The sequence below is a fragment of the Alexandromys fortis genome, unplaced genomic scaffold, assembly GCF_014885135.2.
Source record: "Alexandromys fortis isolate MF-2015 unplaced genomic scaffold, M_Fortis_MF-2015_v1.1 scaffold_2_1_26212458, whole genome shotgun sequence".
Taxonomy (NCBI): Eukaryota; Metazoa; Chordata; class Mammalia; order Rodentia; family Cricetidae; genus Alexandromys; species Alexandromys fortis.
The window spans coordinates 8,595,435-8,615,596 of record NW_026067930.1 but is presented as its reverse complement, the minus strand read 5'-3'; the positions used below and the strand labels follow the sequence as shown (position 1 = coordinate 8,615,596).

The following is a 20,162-nucleotide window of genomic DNA, read 5'->3' as shown; positions in this document are numbered from 1 at the left end:
CTCCCAGGCAGCATGAGTACCAACCCAAGCTGCTGGATTTCAGCCAGGACACTCAGAGCCAAGGAAAACATTTACCAACTAACTGGAGCACAGACGAGGATGACTTGCAGCTAAGCAAATCATGGTTCTGTTCCTCTGTGTTCTTATTCCCCGCTCTGAGCCCATAAGTCATTGTTTCTTTGACCCTATTAGCGCATCCACCGTTCACAGTCCCCGCATGTCACCAGGCATGCCTTTCGACGGCACAGCATTGCACAGTAAATCTCACAGGAGACTGTTCTCCAATTTTGTTCCTTCTCAGAGTAGGACAGGGAACTGGAAATAAAACTCAAAACATCATTCCTGGAGAGACAGTTTGCTTAATAAATCATAGCTCTTTCCCCTCCAAGCAGAAAATGATTGTCTGGGTAACTTTTAATGTTGTCTGGCCCGACACTCTCCCTGCATTTATGAATTACAGGACTCTTTACTCAGGGGCCCGCAGACATGTCCTGTTCTGACACAATACAGATGCCTTAAGGTGCACCACAGGGAAGGGCCGTCCAGTCAACTGTGTGATTTTTAGAAAAATAGCTTTTTCTCAGAATTACCTGTGCTTAAGATGCAAAGTACGCCTGCTTCAACAGTCTTGCAGGGCCGTGCTGGGAAGTAGATGAATTAGCAAGAGCTTGGGAGCTGGAGAGATGGCTCAGAGACTAACGTGCTTTCTACATGGGCATGAAGACCCGAGTTTGGATCCTCAGAACCCACATAAAATCCAGACACTGTAGCATGTAGCTGTAATCCCAGTGTGAACCAGAGACAACCAGGCCTGCAGGACTTGCTAGTCAGCCAGCCTAACTGAGACAGAGATTTACAGGTTCAGTATGCGACTTCTTCTTAAAGACTAATTCCAGGAAGACAACCACCATCAACTTCGGGCCTCCGCACATAGGCGCGTGCACATGAATGCACAAACCAAAAAAAATTAAAGGATTAAAATTATACAAAGAACAAGAAATCACTCTGATAAAGCTAAGTAAAACAGGAGTGGGACTAACAAGTGGTATCATTAAGTGTTGACTGGCACTTTGTTAAACTGTCCTTCATTGTGTGTATGTGTGGGTGTGCGCGCGCGTGCGTGCGTGTGTGCCTGTGCACTGTGTGTGTATGTGCACGCGCATGCTGGAACTCTGTCAATTTTTGTCATTTCGAGCATGACTATATATGGAGGCCTGGGACTAAGCAACTTTGTCATCTGACGAGCACAGTCAGGAGTCTGAAATAGAAACCAAGGCATAGCTAAACTCATTTGTAAAGGCCAGAACCGGCACAATTTACTTCATGTGAACGCTTAAAAGGCTTAACTGGGCTGTGGCACATGCTGCTTTGCCCTAGTGAGGCCAACAGTAGGAATTTGAGCACTTCCTTCTAGGAGTGCACTGTGGAGGGAGGGGACATAGGGTCAAACACATAGAGCCATGCCGCTCTCTACACTGTGGGAGAACGTGCAAGTCTGTCGTTTCCTAACTAGAGTCCTGTCCCAAACATGATGTTCTGAATGATGGGATCAACGTGATGAAAGCCTGGCTGCATCTGAGTCAGAAGGGATAACTGTCTGGGGAATAAGAACAGACAGAGAAACTAGCAGGAGCTGGAGGGGAGACCTAGAAAAGCCAGTGTAGGTGCCACAGGCTGATGTGAAGGGTATAGGCAAGGTGCTCGGCGAGCAGGGGGACGGTTCTCCTCTGCGTGTGAAGAGTGATATTCACATGAATGTGTACAAATCTCAGGTATGGAGCCACGGACTTGTTAACGCGGGAGTTTTCTTTCCTAACTTGAAGCCTCCGTATCTGAAAAAGGCTCCGCACAACTGGACTCCTCACAGTGAGGTGCATTTTTGAATCTGAAAGTCAAATGCTGGGGTCTGGCTACTTTGAGAGAGAAATAGTATCACCAACCACAGCGGCTATGGTTGAGCCTGGTGCCATGCGGAAGTACTTCATGTGAAAAATTTCTCTCCACCTTTATTATGCAACTCTGAAACTTTTAGTCCACCCCTATATCACAGATGTGGGAAAACGAGGATGTGACGGAGTTCCATCATTTACTCGGGGCCACACAGAAATGGGTGAAGGTGAAATTCAAAGCCAGGGCTCCCCTGGACAGGATCGTCCAACATGCATATTCTGAGCCGAGCATCACCCTGATGCCAACTGCGAAGACAGATCTACAGAAACAGCTATGAAGTGAACCTGCCTCATCCCCCAGCTCACGACCTCCACCTTGAATTAGGTGCCTTCCCTTACCCATCACTCTGCCGATATTGGCTTTGGCTTCCTGGGAAAATGAGTAGAGACGACTTGGCCAGGTAGCCCATCTAAGAGAACACTGAGTTTATTCCTCCAGCAGCAGGGCAGGATCCCAGCACCAGCACCCGAGTCTCTAAATTCTGTTTTGAGCATCCTCTGACTGTTCTTGCCTCGTAAGCCTGCGTTTTCCTCATCTGCACGGTAGAACTGATGAGGACAGTGGTCACAGAGAAAGAAGGATGCGTGCTTTTCCCTGCTGTTCACGGGGCTGCAGGCAGATGGACTAGTCACTCGGTGCCTCAGCCTGTGTCTCCTTTGGGGATTTGGAGGGGGATGAAGGACGTCCCAGACTCCAGGTAGGACGTTCCTTGCCATTCCTAGGAGGTGAACTGAGTTGGCTTTCAGAGGAAGCAGCAGCTTTCTCTGAAGTGGTTCCTCTCTGGGCATCGGGTGCAGTTCAGTGCATGTTCTCATCATCCCCTGAGGACGCTGGGGAGCTGTGAGACGCGGGCAATGTTTTCTAGCCAACCCTTTCTTTAAAGGAGAAGGCTTGTGAATGCAGCCTTGTGAATGGTGGAAGATGGACTAAGGAAAGTGGGAAAACGGGAGGGAGGGGCAGATGGAAGGAGCGGGGACAGAGGGACCAAGGGAAGACACCCTTGCCTATGGCCATGAAAACCATGGACTCAGCCTCTGGTGTAGGTCAACTGGAGTGCCACCACCAACCATGCTATTTTTGGTTCTCAAAAGTACAGCTCAGTGTATGGAGGGGGGGGGGACTCTTTCTGGCTCTTATCTCATCGAAAGAATGAGGGGCAAAGAGGTAGAGGGGTACAGGGAGATGAGCAGGGGACTCAGTACAGCAGAGATGAAGTCATCCCCCTGCCTCCCCCATTCAGACTAGTGTGTTAGAAGGAAACAAATTGGTAGACAAAGTACGTAATATGTTGCCCCAGCTACCTGTCCTGCCCTGGAGACTTAAATCTTGACTGACTTCCAAGCCTCTGTCTCTCACTGTGAAAACACCAATAACGATTGTGTTCCCCAGTCCTACGCACAGGGAGGAAACGAATGAACCAGAACAGCTAACTGGTGCATTTCCTGGGAGGTACTTACATAGATAAGGGGCAGAACAGGCTGCGGGAGTATCCGCTGAGAAGGGTCAGTGGGGCGGCAGCCTGGCAGCCACATGGAGGCCTGCTTCTTGGCCCACTCTGACAGGTGAGGAGAGGAAGATGGGAATATGGACACTACCACAAAAGGGCTGGAGCAAGTGCACCTGAGGGCCTGGCCTGAGCTGAATAAAGTGCAGGCCCTGAGGCTGTTTCGCACTTTCGCTTGCTTCCCACGACCAACAAACACTCTCTGATGTCTTAAACCCAGGAGAGCTCCAGCCTGCTGCCTCCTCTGGAAAGTTCCCCTGTTTCAAAGGATGTGTGAAGAACAGTTTCCCACCCTATGGAGCCTCTGTGGATAGAGAGGCCCCTACGTGCAGAGTGTGAAGGCCCAGTCAGGAGCTTAGCCAAGGAAATGGCCCTAGAGCTGCTAAGCAAGAGTGCTCTACCAGGCAGTACAATGCTGAATGAGAGTTGTCGCTCGGAGCACGGCTCCAGCAACCCTTTCCAAACACTTCCAGAGTAGCAACTCCTCTGGCATTCACTCGGTACCTCCTGGAAGATGGGCACCGTGAGGACCTCTGTTTCCCAGATGAGGGAACGGAAGCACAGAACGGCTGAACACCTCGCTCCAGGTCACACAGCTATGAAGAGGCAGAGCTAGTATTTTAACACATGAGCCGATGAATCAGTGAGTGACTCAGCAGATGAATAATTGAACTATTGGGGAGGAGAAGGTTGAACAAGGGCACCCGCTAGGATTTCATAACTCTCGTTTCACGCTATCTCCGGCGTGCACCCTCTGTGACTTGCTAACTCTAGATCAACTCATGGCCTCCTCAATCCAAGCAACAGTTACGATCCTGTAGCTCAGGGCCAGAGACAAAACCTCCCTGACTGCACCCCAAGGATGGTTTCCAGCCACGCTGTTTGTCCATATTCCAAACTCGCTCCACAGCCTCAAGGGCTTCCTCTGCTTTGTGGGTTTGGCATGGCATAGGGATCAGTTTCATTTGTATAATCCTGTACGTACTTCTGGGCTTGCACCTGCTTCTATCAGTCAGCTCCAGGTCACAGGTACAGACAAGAAAACTGCGCGAGGTTTTAGGTCGGAGCCAGTGCTTCCACTCCAGAAGGCAGTTCTTTCTTCTTTCTTTTTTATTTAGTGTGTCTGCATGTGGGGGCTGGGGGTGGACGCACGCTTTCACACAACATGGCATACATGTGGAAGTCTGAGGGCAACTTTTCTTTTCTTTTTTTTTTACATCTTTTTATTTAATTAATTTATTTATTTATTTATTAATTAAAGATTTCTGTCTCTTCCCCACTGCCGCCTCCCCTTTCCCTCCCCCTCCCCCAATTAAGTCCCCCTCCCTCGTCAGCCCAAAGAGCAATCAGGGTTCCCTGCCCTGTGGGAAGTCCAAGGTCCACCCACCTCCATCCAGGTCTAGTAAGGTGAGCATCCAAACTGCCTAGGCTCCCACAAAACCAATAGGTGCAGTAGGATCAAAAACCCATTGCCATTGTTCTTGGGGTCTCAGTAGTCCTCATTGTCCGCTATGTTCAGCGAGACCGGTTTTAACCCAGGCTTTTTCAGACCCAGGCCAGCTGGCCTTGGTGAGTTCCCGATGGACATTGAGGGCAACTTTTCTGTGGGAGTCATTTCTCCTGGGTTCTGGAGACAGAACAGGTCTTCGGGCTTGCCTGGCAAACACTTTCACCCGCTGGTCCGTCATGCCAGCTCGGGGAAGGTATTTTCTATCCGAAGTTCCTATTAAGTGGGTGGCAAGGACAACTAGCAGCCAATCTTATCTTCTCACTTCATTTTAATTTCCTTTTTGACCGAAAGGACACGTTTTTACATTGAAGATGAGCCTTTGAAACCTCCAGCTCTGCACCCCCACGGGGTAGCTCTTGGCTGTGGCAGCTAATATATTTCCCAAGCAACCGGCTTTCTTTCCCCCCTCTGACCCTCCACCAGGTGGTAGGATTAGAAGATCTTCCACTAAAGGCACGACGCATCTTCCTGTCTTTTGTGAAGATGTTATTAAAAGGAGGGTTTGCAAAGTCCCAGGCTTCCACTCTTCAGTTCACTTGAAATGAAAGAGGTCGGCCTCCCAAGGAGCCCGTCTAGGAAGCTGGGGGGCATTCTCTGTCTGGCTCTCAAACTAGATGCTTAGCTTTGCTCCACTTCTTGGAGATTCACCAGGGCTTTGGGCATCGCTTGGTCCCCAGGAGCCATCTGGATTCAGTGCATGCTGACACATAATAATAATAATAATAATAATAATAATAATAATAATAATAATTTTTGAAAAGCCCTTGCCATCATGACTTGAGATGGAAGTGAAGATAGCAAAGACAAATGAGTCCAGAACCAACCAAGTCAACCCACGAAGCCTGATTAGAATGTCACTCTTGGGGTATGTTGATGGCAAGTACCAGTCTACCAGAGGGTAAAGCTATGGTCTTAGACTCAGGAGAAAATAAGTAGGGAGACTCAGGACCTCCATCTGACTAGGTAGTCAAAGCACTGAGTCCATGATCACTAACACGCATGGCTCCAGATGGGGCAAATCTAGGGACTGGGCTGGGAGCTGATGTAATGTCAGATGCGGTTCTGTTCACCCACAGCCCCCAAACCTCCACAGTCAAGAGCAGCAGGGTACAGGATCACGCTCTAAGTACATGGCATGTGGTCTGGGTCTGGGCTCTGAAAGTGCCAGGAAATTCCAACGCTACCACTTTTGGCTACGGAACTCTATCTACATCAGTGTCTTAACCTCTCTGACTCTCGGTTTCCAGTTTCTGAATCGGTGAAAAGGAAATCAGAATAAAAGTATAGAGACCACCCAGGCTGCTGTGAAGATCAGGGGTGCAGTGTCAGAAGGGTCAGAAACTCCCACCAGGGAACTTGCTTGCAGGCTAGACCAAGTTGAGTGATGATCATGGCTTTCTGGGGTCAGGTGGGAGCCCAGACACCTTACTTCCCTACTTTGTAGAAAAAGACACAGATCTAAGACAAACCAGATGGCTCAGCAGGTAAGGGCCTTGCTACCAAGTCTGGCTACCTGAGTTGGAATCCCCAGGACTCTCCCAGTGGAGGGAGAGAAGAGAAATTCAAGCGTTGTCCCTTGGCCATCACAAACGTGCCTTTATATGCTGACATCTCAGAGTCCCGTGGTCTACATGTGTAATTGCAGAGTGAGAAGAACCTTTGTCAAGTGTGACACTCAGAAAGTTACCCAGCTACAGATATTTAAGTCTGTGGGAGCTGAAGTTGGCTGTTTCCAAGATGAAGGCTCCTTCAGGCCCTGCTACAGCCACAGTCCACCAGAGCCGGGCAGAGGAACGAGGCCTTCACTACACGGCCAGTGAAATTAGAAGACTTACTTGAAGCTCCCAGCTATTCTTTTTGGGGATCTAAAGAAAGAGTTGTGGTTTTATTTTCTTCCCACTGACTCTTTTATTTCTGAAAGTAAATGGCCAATTAGACGAGTTGCCATCTTTCATGAGGGCCTTTTGAGCATGAAACAGTATTTTGGAGTCATTCTGTTTCAGTTAGAAAAGTCACAGGTTTGCTTTGTTTTTATTTTTGTTTGTTTATTTTTAATTTACTTATTAACTTTAATGATGTTTTTTATTTTCTGAAGAGCTTTCTACGAAGTACATATGAACAGAGATAAATTGTAGTCAATTGGCTACATTAGTGCCTTGTGCATTCCAATTGCGTTCTGTTGTTTTGTTTTAATGAAGCCAAATCTATTACAATATAATCTACTTGGGTTAGATTTTTCTTAACTATGTCTAGTGAAAGCCAAGGAAGTATTTTCTCTGCATATGTCAGCGGTCCCTTCCTTGTGTCACTTTTTAAACTACCACATCATTTGAAACTGATGTTATATTCAATTGTTCTGATGGTCTATCTGATTTATTTATTTATTTATTTATTTATTTATTTGGAGAAAATGTCTTACAATATAGTCTTGGTTGGCCTTGAACCCAGAGATTTACCTGCCTTTGCCTACCAGCTTACTGGGATTAAAAGCATGCAAAATCGGATCAAATTGATTTTTTTTTAATGAGCATTGATTGACCGGTGTTTTTCCTGCATGTATATCTGTGTGAGGTTGTTGGATCTCCTGGAACTAAAGTCCGGGCAGTTATAAGCTGCCATATGGGTGCTAGGAATTGAACCTGGGTCGTCCAGAAGAACAGCTAATGTTCTTAATCCCTAAACTATCTGTCCAATCCTGATTTTGATTTTTGATTTTTTTTAACCCTAATTTTATGTTCTCTTTAAAACTTTCAAGTTATAGACGGGAGCAATCAAGAGCACATATTGCTCTTTCGAGGACCCGAGTTCAATTCCCAGCACCCACATCAGAAGGCTCACAATCAGCTGGAACTCCAGCTCCAGGGGAATCTGATGTCTCTGGCCTTTGTGGGCAGCTGTGCTCATGTGCACATATCCCCACACAGAGACACATACATATACACAGTTAAAAATAACAAACATAAATTTCAAAAAATCCTTTCAGACTTATATATTTGAGTAACTTCAGATTTTAGAGAAAAACAAAACAAGACAAAAACACACATTAAAAAGAACTGTTAAAAAAATGTTCCAAATAATCCCAGACAAACTGGAAGACACTTTTAACATGCAAATATTCTTGTCTTATTATGTGATCTTTGGACGGGTTTTTTTAAATGCCATTGTGGGACACAGCTTATCCCCACACCAACTTGTCCAGAAATTAAACCTCAGGAGTGAAAAACTGACATTAGGGAGCTAGGAAGATGGCTCCATGAGTAAATGTGTTTGCTTCAGGGATGGACTTGAGTTTGAATTCCCAGAACCCATGCTCACCACCATTATCACCACCATCACCACTACCATGAGCAACACTATCACTACCACAACCACTACCACCACCACTAACACCTCTACCATACTGTCGTGGCCCAAGATTTTAGCATCTCTTTAACAAAAGAGTCGTGCATCCCAAAAGTCATGACAGCCTAGGGTCCTTGATGACCCTAGCGTTTCTGGAACCAATCACCTTCTCTGTTGTTATTAGTGGAAAGGCAGGTAGAGATGTAGGTAGAGCTTTGTGGAAATTGTCCCGGAGAGATTTACCCACAGATGTAGTTAAAATTTGCCTTTCTACCCTTTGCTCTTCTTCATCAGAATTTAGAAATTCCTCAGTCTTTTCAATTCTAGTCACCATTGCCTTCTGCAATGTCTGTATCTCCTGTCCAGAATTATGTTCCAAAGCCTTCATTGAGGATTCTAAAGTATGAAGTTTGTCCATTAGAGATAACATCTCATCTTTGGACATAATTTTTATAGCATAAACCGTGCCTTCTTGTATTGACAATCTTTCCGCCAATCTGTCATAAGTTTTAGACAAAATCCGATTGTCACATTCAGCAGTTTGATTCTCTCAGTTAATGTTTCAGTTCCTACAGAAAGGGACTGAAGCTTGAGATCCAAATCAGCTGTTCCCTCTTCCATAGTAATGAATGTCTCCTTAATATCAGCCACTAATGTTTCAGTTCCTACAGAAAGGGACTGAAGCTTATGATCCAAATCAGCTGTTCCCTCTTCCATAGTAATGAATTTCTCCAACTACTACAGAATGGCGCCCAGACGTGTTGACAACTGAATCCACTGAAAGCCTGAGAAAGCTTGGGAAAGAGTAAAGCATGTTTTCTTGGTAGCAACAATTTCTCAGGTCTACTCTGCTTGCTAGAGGCAAGCAAGCACTCTCATTTAAGAGAGGTTTCGTGTTGATGAAAAGCCGACTAAATGCTTGTTTGTTTTCAGCAGTAGCAGGAAAAAACCTGTTTTAAAATGCCGACTTTCTGGGCTGTCCTGCCAGGGCAAACTCTGACTGTTTGAGGCAGGAGGGCCGACTACACAGAGAGGACTTGAGTATTGTCTGTTGCAGCTTACTTGCTGGCAGGGACCTTGAAAAGCCATAGAGTTGTGGTGATAAACATGGCTACAGCCAGTACCTCTGCAGTGAGGCTGGAAAGCTAAGGAATGGGTTGGATCAACCTGCCAAAGCCACAGCTTTAATCCTACCCACATTGCTCAGTAATTTAAAGGCTCGTGTGGTCAGAAAAAGAGAGATATACAGTAAAGAGAGATTCAAAGACAAAGAAAATTTCTAAATGGTTCACTGTGAGTTAAAAATATATGCAGACTAAAAGTTAAAGTTCTTAAAGTAAAAAACAAAAAAAAAAGGAAGAAAGAGAGTGGTTGGGTGTGGTAAGACACACCTTTAATTCCAACACTTCTGAGGCAGAAAGAGATTGACCTCTGTGACTTCAAGGTGTGGTAGCACACGCCTTTAATCCCAGAGCCTAGAAGGCAGAGACAAACAGATCTCTGTGAGTTCAAGGTGTAGTAGAGTACACCTTTAATTCCAATGCCAGTCAGGCAGAGACAGGCAGATCTCGGAGAGTTCAAGGACAGCCTGGTCTACAGAGTTATTCCAGGACAAAGATACAGAGAATATAAAATAAAAGTAAATGAAATAGAGGTTAAAATAAAGCCACACAAAGATGGAAAATACACAGAAAATCTTGATACTGTATGCTATTATGCTCTCTTTGAATTGTTTGAATGGTGAGGAAGGAGCAACATCTGCTAAAAGATATTTGTTTATAAATGCTGCTGAACTAATCCAACGTAGAGATTTTGATGCCTTGACTTTGAAATTTGGATCTAAGGACATGATACTTTGGAAAGGAGTTTCTTTTTTTGTTTTCACAGAGGATGAGACCCTGTTCATTTCTTCTATTCCGATATGGTATGATGGACCATGCCCTCCTGAACAGTTGCTGTGAATACCTTCAGAAAATTGCTTCGCTCAACTGCCAACTGAAATGAAACTAGCACACAGGTTATACCATGAAAGACCTAATTAACGACGCCCCCATTCAGCAGGAAGCAGTTTGGAGAGAAAAAACTGCGCCCATGTTCCCAAATATTGTTTATAAATGTTCTTTTACATTTAAAGGGGGATATGATAAAGATATGAATAATTTGCACTGATATGGATTTTGTTTTAGTGATTTAAATTTAAGGTCAATTTTGTTATATGTATATGTGTTTCTGATCTTGATTAAGGTACTATGATTGTGTAGTTCATTTAAAAATGTAATGTATAATTAGAAATATAGATTGTTAATAGATAATCATAATAGCCAATTTTGTAGTCATGTTAGTTACGATTTTCTAGATGTACATAGATATATTTTAGAAAGGCATTTGTCATATCTTTCAAAGATTATAGAATATGGCATTTTAAATGTTTTAATAACTTAGGACTTTTCATGACAATGAGACACTCTGCTCCTGGCAGCACCAATCTACTTCAAGAAAAAGATGGGCATCGAAGAGGATCCTTATGGAGTTTGATAGCCATTTGGACAAGAAACTACTTTAGCCTGGACTGTTGCATAAACTGGACCCAGAGAACCCTCAGAGAGAGGACTGCTGAACTTGCCTAAAGGTGAGATGATGTTTTGGGGTTCCTGATTCATGAAAGAGTCTGCAAGACATTCTTCAGGTCAAGCAGATAGTGACTGCCTTTGAAATTTCCTGCTTTGTGGAAATGTCTGCTGGAAACTATGGGCCTGTAGGCCGAAGATGGATGCCCCAACGGTACAGAGGAACTTTGGGTGACTGTACAGGCAGCGAGATGTCTCTGTCATTTCTAGAGTTTTGAAAGTTGCTTACTTTTTGTTTGCTTAGGTAATATTGTATTCTTCTGGAGTCTTTGATGGAGTTCAAGAATAGATAGATAGTTATAGTTATAGTTTTCCATTGTTATGATAAAAGATAAAATAGATATAACTATTGTAACTGTAATTCTTGATTGATAACTGTTTTGTTATATGTAATTTTGCTATGTTAAAGTTAAAGCCTTCCTTTTTTTTGTTTAAACAGAAAAAGGGGAAGTGATGTGGGAGTGTCATATATCAATCTGTTGATTTCATTGGATAAGCAATAAAGAAACTGCTTGGCCCTGATAGGTTAAAACATAGGTGGGAGGAGGAAACAGAAAAGAATGCTGGGAGGAAGAGGAAGTGAGCTCAGAGACGCCATGCTCCCCTCTCCCGGGCAGATGCGATAGCTCTGCTCTCTGAAGCAGATGCATGAAGCTCAGACCCAGGATGGATGTAGGCTAGAATCTTTCCCGATAAGACTGATGCTACACAGATTATTGGAGATGGGTTGATCGGGATATGAGAATTAGCCTGTAAGGGCTAGAGTTAATGGGCCAAGCAGTGTTTAAAAGAATACAGTTTCTGTGTAATTATTTCGGGGCATAAGCTAGAGCTAGCTGGCGGCTGGGGTGCTGGGGATGCAGCCCCGCCATTCCTACTACTACACCATACCACTAGTAAAAAGCCAAAGAAGACTGTACATACCTGTAACCTCAGCACTGGGGGGTCAGAGATAGATGGACCACAAGAGTTTGCTGCCCAGACAGCCTTAACAAAACAATTAGTTTCTGGATCAGTGAGGAACCCCATCTCAGGGCGCTAGAGTAGAGAAGGATTGGGCAGAAACACCCCATGTCTGACTCTCACTTCTGAATGTACCACTGCATGCGTTCTCACGGGCACTCAGATGCACGCACCATCCACAAATATAAACACACATACACAAAACCTCCAGCACTTGTTGGGAAATCCTTATAACCCAAGATGTACAGTGAAACTATTAATAAACAAGCTTGCTTTTTGACATCAGTTGTACAACGTAGATCTGTGTGACAAAAGAGGAAACTGAGGCAGGGAGCAGGTGAGTGACCTGGTCGCTGAATGGCGGTCTCTAGTTGAGGTGTCCTGAAACCCAGGCAAGCCTTAACACTTCCCATTGAGAGGTGAGTGGAGGCAGGACAAGCTGAGGGCCTGCATGCGGGGTTTGGGTGTGGTTTCAGTGGGTCCTCTAAGGATCCATGCTGGAAACTCGGCCCTTAGTAAACAGTGTTAAGCGAAGGTAGGACCTTTAAGGGGTGGGGACACCAGATTAGCCCAGCCCCACACTACCCCGCTTTTTGACTCCTGTGAGCTCTCCCTAGTGTCCACCATCCTTAATACCATTCAGCAAGACCTTAGCCAGAAAACCTCACCAGAGCCTATGCCAAGCTGCTTGAATTCTCAACTCCCAATCCTATAAACTAAGCAAACCTCTTTCCTCAACAATTTCTCAACCCCAGGCATTTTGCTTTATCAACAGAAAGGGAATAAAGGGCCTTGCTACCATCTTATCTTTGACACACATGGGGGCAATCTGATACAATGGGTTAAACCAGGACTTCTAAGAACATTAGGGTCTCCATCTAAGGGATTTACCCTCTAGCTTCTCACTGACTGTTGCGGAATCCTTGGACTGACCTACGTCTGACTCAGGATGTGGCATAATCAGCTGGGACAACAGGTAAGGGTTGAATCTCCTCAGTCAACCCAGATGGCCCTCTATACTTGGCTCCACCATTTTCTTTTCTCAGGAAGATATTATAAAGACAATCCCCCACCCCATGCCTTGTTTGCATCCCTGGCTTCTGGGAGGCTGTATTTCCAGAAGCTTGAAGGTGACCATAGCAGGCTAGATTAGGGCAAAGGGTTTGATTTCTTCTCCAGTCCCCTTTGTCTCTCTCCAGGGCCTCTGGGAATTTGCACTGCCATGCTATCCAGGATCCCAGCCCCTTTCTCTGCATCCTTTCCAGAGGCAGAGAAGGTACTGTGTCATTTCCTGATGAATTTCCCCCATGTGCTGCCCAGCCTCTGGGGGAAAAAAAGTCCTTTATGCAACTCTGCACTTGAATTTCCTGTCTAACCCTAAATGTCAAGGTGTTTATAACACTTCATACTTCGGAGCATACACTAAACACTTAGGAAAAAGTAGATGCTACTGAAATCCTTCTTCTGGGGGGGCAAATAAGACATGCTTTCATAAACTTCTGTTCCCAGGTTCTTCCTAACTCCTGGGATGGAGGCCAGGAGGGCCTTTTACTTTGCTGTCCCCTACTTAGGACATGGAAGGTCGAGCATATGAATCAGGACAAGAGTTCTAAGTCCCAGGCACCAGTTTTCACTTCTTGGGTTGGCCCCCTGACCTGGGAAGCATCCCGACACCAGAGCCTTCCTGTTGTATTTTCATTCCTGTTCCTATAAGAGATACCATGAGCAAAAGCAACATAGAAGACTAAAGGGTGGGTTTTCATCTATAGTTCCAGGCTTCAGGCAGCCACTGAGGCAAGAACAAAACTAGGGATGTTGCAATACGCAGATGCTGCTTGTTAGCTAATTTCCATCCCACTTTCTCTTGTCTCATATAGCTCAGGACCCCCGCGGCTAGGGGATGATTCCACGCACAATGGGTTGGGTCTTCTTATACCAATTAGCAACGAAGACAGGCAAGCCTCCGAAGGAATGGCCACAGGTCAGTCCTATCTAGGCAGCCCCTCAGTTGAGGCTCTCCTTTCAGTTAGTTCTAGACTGTGGCACGGAGACATATGAAATTAACCTTCATACCATACCTCGCCACTTAGTCCATTCTGGTCACCTTAAACTCGATCTAAGTTATCCTTCTCCTCCCAGTCAGGCTAGAGTGTTCTGAAACAGGCTACTGTCCCTGGTAACAGTGCTTTGGGAACACTTCTTAGCCCTTGGTCTGACCCACTTAGTAATTTAGCATTTTCGTTCTTCCGCAGGGAAGAAGGGCTTTTTAAAAGGTTTTCTACAACTCAAAGGAACGAGAAATACAGGCTCCTCCAGGGCAGCGTGGGGAACGTTCAAAGAGGTTAATAAGCTGTTTTACCTTAAAATCAGCTGCCTATTTTCAGGGTTTCCCTATGAGTTTTCGAGGAACTTTCGAACTCCTTTGCACCATTTAGAATAGACTCGTACTCCGACACCATCACTTCCTCTGATAAACAGACTTCATTCGACTGGAACTTGAAGGCTCTGGAGTCTCCATGAGTGAACCTGCACATTCATCTCCTCTCTGTCCCCACAACCGAGTGGAGAGTCCCATGCACCCACTCAGCACGTAGCACAGAGGTCCAAGGCCTGCCCTGTTCATCCAGCTAGCCTGCGGCTGTGTCCCCTTGAGAGTTAGCACTTTCTCCTACCGCTGGCTGCAGTGTCCTTTTAAACTCCAGCCTCCCAAATCTGCTGTTCAAATCTACATGGGAGGTATGTGTACAGGTGTATGTCAAATATTCAAAATAGAGCATTAAGATACATTTTCAAAGCAAATCCAGCGCAGCCTCTCAGCTTCTCACACACAACCATGGTGAGGCCTGTAGCCATACCCTTTGAGGCTTTCAGCGAGGGCCCTGCAGGCTCCAACCATGCTAGCATATAAACCAGCCAGAGAAAGGGACAGAGTGAAGGACTCGGAGGCCAAAGCATCTAGTTCCTATCACCTCCAGTTGCCTCACCTCTTTCTGCAGAAGCCAGAGGCAGCCTGTCATCTTAGTGGCTCTATTTTTTTTTTTTTTGTGTACACAGGATGCGACACTTTTGATATCTGTAGGACACCATTCAAGAAACGGCATCGGCTCTGCTGCAGACCAATAGCAGAAACCCTGCATTCCTGAGGCTTAGTAACCCCTAGGATTCCTTCTATGGACCCCTCAAGAAGAGGGGAATCACTATCTGGTGGCCCTTTCAGCACAAGTGGCTTTGGTTGTGTTAAATACCACACCTCCATGGTTCTTTATCATCCCATGCATCCTCCCCCCCCCCCAGAGTACTGAGACCTCTGGGACGGCAAGAGTTCAAGGACCACGTGTTTTTCCACTCCTGGTATCTCCAGCACCCACTGAGGTATCTGGAACATAACAAAGTCCCCGTAAACACTGGCTATCATAGCAATCTGGCCCTCCCCACCAACGTAAGCTAAGAAGCAGTAAATTCCAGACTTTCCAATGATAGGTGATGATGGGTCTCCAAAAAGAACTTCAAGAAGTGAGCGGGTGACAATGAATGGATCTGGAGATCAGGGAGCATAAAGGGTTAACATACCATTCTACTGCTGTTCCCTGGAGGCCACAGGTTTGCATTAAAGCAAATGGATCGAACAGAATAATGTCCGAGGTCACTTTCAATTCATGGACAAGGAGGGCACCCTGGTCTCCTTGCAATCTGCACACAGGCACCCCAAAGACATCGCAATAAATGCACAGCCGGGTGTCAGAAACCATCTCTCCGAGCCCAGCACTGAAAACTGGTAGGAGATGCCTGACCAAGTGAGAGAGGGTTCAGAAAGACAAGAAGCCTCCCTGTCAGCGAGAAGGGAGGAGCTTGTGACCTGGGGGTAACATGCTCTAGTCTCCCTGAGCAGCCTAGTTCTGAGGAAGAATCTGAACAAACATAAGGAAGTTGGGGACTGTCTTCACAAAGAGGCCCCCGGTGACAGTCAACAGAGCATCGCAGCCGCTTCTTGTTCCACAGGGTGAAACTGAGACCCAGGACCCAGGACAGCTTGGGTGCCACGTTGCAAAGCAACTGAGCCTTGGCACTGAGACTCAAAGGCAGGCTCTCACCGGGGTCACGTCTGGGTTCTTCTGACCAAATTAGAACACACAAGCTCTCAGGTTCTCAGGCTAATGACGGGGAATGCAGTTTCCATGTGGGTCAAAAGGACCTGAAAGTCTGTTTCTGGATTTCTTCCGACCAGGCCAGCTCTAGGTGCACAAAGCAGTTAGTGCCAAGTCCTCTAGAAGTCTCCTTTGTCACTGGTCTCACTTTCCAATTTTCAGTAACTTACAATCAGCGGAAGTTCAAGAAATATGACATAGAGAATTCTAAAAGTTTTAAAACGATAGGTTTGAAGCAACTAGTATTGCTGAATATCGCTGTAATTGTTCTATCTCATTGTTAGTTACCGTTAATCTTGCTGTGCTTAGTTTAAAATTTGGACTTTGTCATCGCGCCCCATGGGAGCCAAGGTCTTGGATAACTATGGGGATCTTGGGCAATACCTGGATAAGAGACCATTGTACAAGGACAAGTTGACTGATGAACTTTACTCTTTTCTTTTCTGTTTGCTTTTTGGAGACTGGGAAGGGCTTGGGATGAGAGCTAAAGGTTCAGCTCCCACAAAGCAAAAGCCCTGTCCAAACACAAACCCTTGAGCCATCAGCTCCAGACAGGTAAATTGATGGGGGTTGGGTGGGTATCAAAGGCACACATCCTGGAGGGGGGGGCGTCCTTCCTGGTGAAGCCTGCCTGACACTTGTTTCTAGGTCAGAGCCCTGACAGTTTAGGCTGCTTGGTGGAAGGAGAGATGGAGATTCACTTGTTACAAGGTCATACTGAGGATCTAGGACCCCCCCATGGCATCCATTTCTTCCAGGCCCACACATGGATAACTTGATTCCCTAGGGGGAATCAAGGACTCCTGACATTGCAAACAGCCAACTGCTCAGAGGTCCCAACCTGAGGAATATGGAGTGGTGACAGCCAGCGCCTGCAGATCTTCCCGGCACCAGCACCATCCACAAATAGCTCAGAAAAAGTCAGCTTCTGCTTGGTGCTGCAGAACCCAGCTGAGGGGAGCTCACACCCTTAAAGAAACCTCCCTGGTCACATCCTGCAACACTTCCTGTTTTCTAGCTCCGGATCTGGTCGAATGTTGCTGCCTGAAGCAAAGTCAGTGTGGGGAGGGAAGCTCCTGCTAAGCCCAGGCCCTGGCTTTGATGGTCAGTATGATCTCAACAAATAAGGCAGGGGACGGAAATGAAAGGACAGGGAAGAAGTCCACTGTTGATTCTTTCATTCCTTTAGTCAGCCCCTGTCCACATCCACGCACACCCAGAAGGATCCTGTAAGCATATGTTAGCACGGTACACATCCACACACAGTCATGCATAATATCTGCTCTGCAGGACTCATTCTGGAGCCTGTAGTAACGGCTCCACTTTACAGAAAAGGAAACTGAGACTCTGAGAGGCGAAATCACATGTTTACAGCGAAAGGCTCCATCCTACTACATCCAATTTTAGGCACACACATGAGACACAGAACGGTGAATTTTAGTTATTTTTTTTTTCAGCCAATCACGGAAGTTCAGAAAATGACAAGACTTTGGTGTTTGGGACAGGAAGGGGAAGTACACGGAGGCTCAGGGGCCCAACCCTGAGGCTTTGGTCTCCCTTTCTCACATCTTACTTAGCCTAGCCGTTGTTTCCAAAGCAGCCGGCAGGGGGCAGTGCATCTCTCTTTTTCAAACGTGGGGGCGCTCTGGGCCATCATCCAAGAAAGAAAATCAGGGGACACCGCCCGCAGTTTCCAGAAACACGCACACTGGTTTAGCGAGGGAGGTAGTAGGTGCTCTGCGCGCTCCTAGAAGCCGCTGGATGAATTTAAATTTAGTAGTAATGGTAAGGGACGAGGGGCGTTCTGACTCCGGTCTGAGCCTTCTGTCCTAGAGGCCTTTTCACTGAGTACAGTATTAGCATCTATTATGTGCCAGGAGCGACGGCAGAGATTGCATAGCCTCGTCTCCTGCTCCTAGCAGCTTTTCTGTTCGGGAGCGCCCCTCACCTGCCGCAAAGAGGGTGGGCGCTTCGTCTCACCACAAGTCCATGTGGGCGTGGGGACGCGCGGCAGTGGGAAACTGGGAGAGGAGAGGGTGGCCCATAAACACAGTAAAAGTCTGGAGAATGCCTGATGTGGCAACTGAGCGAGCTTGTTCCTGTCCTCGGGGGTCACTGATGTCTCCTGGGAATCAACCTCCGAGATGCCGTGGCCAGCCCAGCCCCCACCCATTCGAGCACTCCAGAGCGCGCACGTCCTCTCAGAGTGCCACTAATTCCTACTGGCGGTAGGAGCTGGCTAAGACCCTTGTGCAAGAGGCTGGAGAAACTCCAGGTTTCAGCAGACGGGGGGGGGGGGGGGGGATGAGTCCGGGCACCCTTTCCTGAAACCTTGCCGTGAGGCAGGGCGAAAACGCCTGACCTATACCACGAAGGGGACACCGGTCTACTCAATGCCCAGCCCGAGTTCGGACGCGCTGCCTCCCGCAAGGTCATGCTCAAACCCTCACAAACAAACAAACAAACAAAAACTCCGAGGACTGAAAGTTGCTCGCGCAACGGTCCGATTCGGAGCTAACAGTACTCGCGTTGTACAGTGTCACCGTTTCCCCACCCTGGTGCACTTATCAGAGGGGCGGACCGTGCCCTGCGCTGGTCACGTTATGGAGATGCAGACAAGTTGCTAACTTTTGTCACATTATTTCTTGGCAGTTGCGGCGTTTAACGGGGTTGGAGCAGACTCCCAAGTTTCGAGTTGCCTTCTCCGTGCTCCCTTTGCCAACGCTAAGCCACCCACTTTCCAAAACACCTTATCCAGTTGTCCTGTCCTAAGCGCCAACTTCTCCCAGAGATCCGGGGCAACGCGGGATTAGAGGTGTCCTGGGGGCCAAAAGCCTCCTCCTGGGTCTGCGCCTGCTCACAGCGGATTGGGATACTCCATCCGGATACTGTCCCACTACCTCTGGTCTAAATAACCAACGGCCTCCAAGCGTTCCCCACAATGTCCCAGCCCAAGACCTATGTTTCTCTAGAGAGTGTGGGCAATCAGCGCCTGACGGAGTCTCCTACCCGCGGCCCGGGTGGGGATCTACTGCGGTACTGGGTGCAATGTCACCGCGGCCGCTCCGGGAATCGCTGCCTCAATCACCGTAGGCTCCCTCTCTGAGCTCCGGGAGGCTTCTCCAGTAAGCGCCAAAGATCCTGGAACGCCAGAGCTGGAGTCTCTTCCCTGACACTCTTCCTGAGACCACTGTGGTGGCCATGACTGAGACAGAGATCTCTCTCCTCGTGTCTCCCTCTTGGCGCCTAGGGTCTTAGGTCTCACTCCTTCTGTCATACCTTCCTAGCCCCTTCCCCACCCCTTCTATTCCGAGGTCCGGACAAGCACCTCTGCACTTAGAGAACACATGCGGAATTTCCCGAGCCCCAACTCGCGAGGGGGAGTCGTCCCTGGGGCACCCGGACAGCGACCAGCTGGGTGCGCACTCACCCAACGCCGGAGACACGCCGGAGTTGCCCGGCTTGGGGCACTTAGGAGGTTCGGAGGGGTATCTAAGGAGATGTGTCCGGGATACTCACCCCGGGCAGCTCACACCTCCGGGTCCTCCTCTACCTCCTCTTCTGCCTCCTTCTCTCTCCTCCCTCCGGTCTAGGGCTCTTTGTCTTTGCAAAGTGTCGAAAGTGTCTGGCATAGTGGGCTCCGCCAGCGGAGGCTAGCGCCGGGGAAGCGGGAGGCGGGGTGAGGATGGGAGAGGCCTCTGGAACACCTTCCCCCGGGTGTAACGGGAGTCGGAGGCGGGGCGTCCGGGGAGGGGCCGCCTTCTCCCGCCGTTGGGACCAAGCGGCGACTTGGACGCGCCCAGCTCCGCGGCCGCCTCCGCGGCGCGCAGCCCTCCCCTTCCTCCGCCCAGCGCCCGCCCCTTGGAGCCCCGGCGCCCCTTTGCCCCTCCCGCCGGCCTCGGCTCGGCTTTCCCCTTGCTTGGGGCTTCCTGCGAGCCCAATATAGCACTGTCGAGCCACGTGGACCGCAGCGGGCTGGGTGGAGGCCGGACCGGCCTGAGATACTCCGGAGGAGGCGACGCGGGCACTGGATCACCGCCCTAAGAGAGGGTCTCTGCGGGAACAGCGGGCGAAGCTAGGGACGAACTCCCGGGAGGCCTAAAGCCCGTGGGGTCAACCCC

At 47.8% G+C, this 20,162-nt stretch overlaps 1 protein-coding gene across 2 annotated transcripts in view; it reads right to left on the bottom strand.

The window, feature by feature from the left end:
- St3gal1 (ST3 beta-galactoside alpha-2,3-sialyltransferase 1) overlaps positions 1 to 19,721 on the bottom strand; it is a 74,189-nt gene extending 54,468 nt beyond the window's left edge. The window contains exon 1 of one of the 2 annotated variants that reach the window (XM_050144889.1): positions 19,561 to 19,721. The gene's annotated coding sequence lies outside the window, so the exon portion shown is untranslated. Of the gene's footprint in view, positions 1 to 19,471 lie in introns of both variants that reach the window. The other variant, XM_050144890.1, reaches the window with a different exon arrangement.
- Positions 19,722 to 20,162: the final 441 nt, after the last annotated feature.